General features: G+C 44.7%; 1 protein-coding gene across 1 annotated transcript in view; it reads right to left on the bottom strand.

Annotated features, from left to right (window-relative positions):
• Positions 1–2,682, bottom strand: part of TMEM154 (transmembrane protein 154) — a 40,589-nt gene that overhangs the window by 19,681 nt on the left and 18,226 nt on the right. The gene's annotated exons all lie outside the window — the stretch shown is intronic.

Here is a 2,682-nt window from a genome sequence, read left to right as displayed (position 1 = left end):
TTTCCTCGGCTAATTTCTCTGGGAGCAAGTGTCCCCACAGCTCACTGTCGAGGGCATGGATTTATATTTATAATCTGAGCACCTGCAGGCTTCACAGTGAGCAAAAGCTAGTCCTGTACGCAGAGGAAGGAAAAGTTTAAAACCTCATTACAAAAGGTGCTCCAGATCCACCAAATGTGAAGCTCCTGTAATCAGTATTCAAACAGAGCAAAAAGCCTTCTGTGGCCTCATCTCCCCTGATCCAAGACCATTACCCCTGCCCCAGCCACCATGGCAACAGAAAAACATCTGGGAGAGCGCACCAGACCGGAGCATTAAACCAGGAGGGAGACCAATTACTTGTCCTCAGCAATCAGGCCCTGCCCGCTCCACTCCACCTGGCCTATATCTCTTTGTTAATAGCCACCTACTCCCTTGCAACCGGGAGGCAAATGCAGCTCTCACACAGCACCTCGCCTGCACCTTCATTTTCCCTCCCACCATCCTTCCATTTCATATTCTCCTACCCACTTTGTCCCCCTCTTTCAGCCTTTAGCCTGACAATGCCCGTGCCCTCTGTGTACTCGATGGTGGGATTGCTGGGGCGGAAGGATGGGGACAGGACCCCAGCAGGGCACTGGTTTGCTTATCTTGTTTCCATGCTGAACAGAGAGCAAGAGACAGAGTCTCTGGAGATTGACCGAGCAGAGCCAGGTGTCATGTAGCCTGTTTATAGTGATGGTTTACTGCCCGCTGTTTTCCCTGGAGCTCTTTCAGAGAGACACGGCACGTCAAGACACTAATAAATGTTAAATAATGACAACTGCAAATTTAATGCCTGGAGGTGTAGGAAGAACGACCGGAGAACAAGCTGCGGCTCTTCTCTTTTCCTGGCCATGAAAAGAACGGGCCCAACGCCAGAAGGTAACTTCCAACTGGGCGAAGCGTTCTTCCTAAAAATGTTGGCCAAGTCCTCCCCTGTTGAAATTAAAGACTTGTTTTCTGGTGTAGAACAATATACCAGGGTCTACGGATGTGGGGAAGGAGAAAATGTGTCTCTTCTTAACTCTAAGGGGACATCATCTGTGCCTTCTCACAAAACAGCCCTTTGGGAACTTTCCAAGCTCAAGGCTGACCCAGTATGACAACTTTATTTTTCCTGCAAAAAAATGTATTTAAATCAAGTTTCCTTGATTTAAATATTCTCCTTTGATTGACTTGGATTATCATGTTAAATGTGAATGGGTGGACTTCAGTGGAGAGCAGTCATTCACCTTTTCGTGTCCAGTTTGTCTGAGGAGGTGTGTTAAGTGTTAAGCGGTTTACCACCTGTGTCTGTATTAGAGGCGTGGCTAGTAAAAGAGAAAACTCAAAAAAAGCTCTTTATCAAAAACTTTTGTGATAACAGTTGCTTTTAAATTCTAAGTTTTCCACATTGTGTTTTCGTAAAGCGAGGCATGTTTAAACTAAAAAGAATGTGCCAATATGCATTAACAATAATGGGAAATTTGTTTTTAATCTCAGAATAGGTGCCTTTTAAAAAGAGTTCTAACACTGTTTAACTCATTGATTCAACGAGCATTTACTGAGCAGCTAATCTACATGTTGGGCATTGTGCTGGGTCAAAGGGATAACAACAACAAGCTAATGCGAGCTAAGCCAGGTACCGTTTCTTCTAAATGATTTCCACACATGAATCCATTTAATTCTCACAACGCCATGAGATAAGTTTTGAATTTGCCCATTTTATAGCTGAGGAAACTGACGGAGAGGTGACGGCACTAGGAAGTACAAAAGCCAATTAGGCAGTGTGGTTCCAGAGTCTGTACTCTGAACGCCATGCCACACTGTTAAACAAGATAAGTAAGACAAGTTCCTGGTTCTCTTGAACCTTAAAGAGAACATAATGTAGTTAAGAGAGACCAAAAGAAAAAAAAAAGGCAAGTCACTGACCTATGCCAGCATAAAAGCTGTGCCCAATGAGTATGACCACGGTCTATGAGAGCACGGAAGAGGTGGCGATTAATTGTGTCTGGCAGTGATTACTCAAGGCTTCATAAAAGCTTTAGAACCGGGCATTGAAGAATGGGGTTGCGGTTTGCCAACAGACAAGAAGGAAATCCCAGACAGAAGAAACGGCAGCAGCTGGGCATGGAGGCATCACGAAAGTACAAGCCACGCTCCAGGAACAGCAAATGCTTCAAGTATGGCTGCAGTATAGGACGCATGGGTCACATCCAAGAGTGAGGCTAGTTCTCACTTGCGAATGGCTTTTGAACTTTGAGGTTCCTACGATAAAGTTTAACGAAAAATCTCTTTCTGGATTTAGAGCCTAAAAGCATGACCATTTGACTGGATACCCCCAAACTTCCCCCAACCCCAGGACCCCATTGGGTAAGGCCACATGTGGGGTTATGGTTTGAGCAGGAAATTCTCTTCTCCTAACTTGAAAAATAACTGGGGTAGCTCTGTCTGCTTTTTCTTTTTCTTTAGCTTACGGAGGATCTCCCACATGACCTCCTGTGATTAGGTCACCCTGAAATGTTAAGCCGTAGAGAAACACGTCTTTCCTACTTTCTTGGAATCTAATAGATCAGCCCGTGTCATGAAAGATAATGCACTTCCAGGCATCTTCTCTGCTCACATTTGCTGTACCCGAGGGCGTAATGGAAAATGACCATTTAAAAGTTGAAAGGTAGAGGA

Source organism: Pteropus alecto, unplaced genomic scaffold (genome assembly GCF_000325575.1).
Source record: "Pteropus alecto unplaced genomic scaffold, ASM32557v1 scaffold50, whole genome shotgun sequence".
Taxonomy (NCBI): Eukaryota; Metazoa; Chordata; class Mammalia; order Chiroptera; family Pteropodidae; genus Pteropus; species Pteropus alecto.
Note: the sequence above shows the minus strand (reverse complement) of the source record. Positions and strands in the feature narration are given on the sequence as shown.